The sequence below is a fragment of the Pteropus medius genome, unplaced genomic scaffold (genome assembly GCF_902729225.1).
Source record: "Pteropus medius unplaced genomic scaffold, Ma_sr-lr_union100, whole genome shotgun sequence".
NCBI lineage: Eukaryota > Metazoa > Chordata > Mammalia > Chiroptera > Pteropodidae > Pteropus > Pteropus medius.
The window spans coordinates 1-638 of record NW_024344691.1 but is presented as its reverse complement, the minus strand read 5'-3'; the positions used below and the strand labels follow the sequence as shown (position 1 = coordinate 638).

Below are 638 nucleotides of genomic sequence, written 5' to 3'. Positions count from 1 at the left end.
GCCAAGGCTTAGAATCAGAAGGGAATGGATTCCTGTAGTTCTAGTCTAGTCTAAGCATATAAAAGACACAGCACAGTGACTCTAGCATGAGCTCACAGAAGAAAAGCAGAAGCCAAGATGAAATGGTCTTTCCATCATTAGGAAAACACACAGAAGGCTTGTAAGGAGAGCTCTATAAAGTTTGTATAATGAAACCAGGTGGAATTTGGTGGCGAACATTAATTGAGTGATAATTTTGGATGGAAAGCAAACATGAATGTTCTGGATGTTTTCCACTCTTGATCGGAAAACTCTAAATTTGTTACAGCTTCTTTGCATTTTGAAGATCATTTGAATCTCCATCTGCCATTGAAAGTTGAACTGAGCATCCAGAGGTTGACTGGTCAGGTATTTCCAAAACATTCATAATTCCAGGGATCTTATGAAGTATAAGACATTGCCGTCTATGGCCATGCCACCCTGAACAAGCCCAATCCTGTCTGATCTCGGAAGCTAAGCAGGGTCAGGTCTGATTAGTACTTGGATGGGAGACCACCTAGGAAGACCAGGTGCTGTTGGCATAAAAAATTAAAAATAAAGAGATTGTAAGCTGACAAGCTCCTTGCAATCTGTGAGGTCAACCAAGGGTTGCCTCGCCT

The 638-nt window shown here is 41.5% G+C and overlaps 1 pseudogene; it reads left to right on the top strand.

Annotated features, from left to right (window-relative positions):
* The first annotated feature begins 441 nt into the window (after nt 1-441).
* On the top strand, nt 442-560 carry LOC120610947 (uncharacterized; annotated as a pseudogene).
* The last annotated feature ends 78 nt before the right edge of the window (nt 561-638 follow it).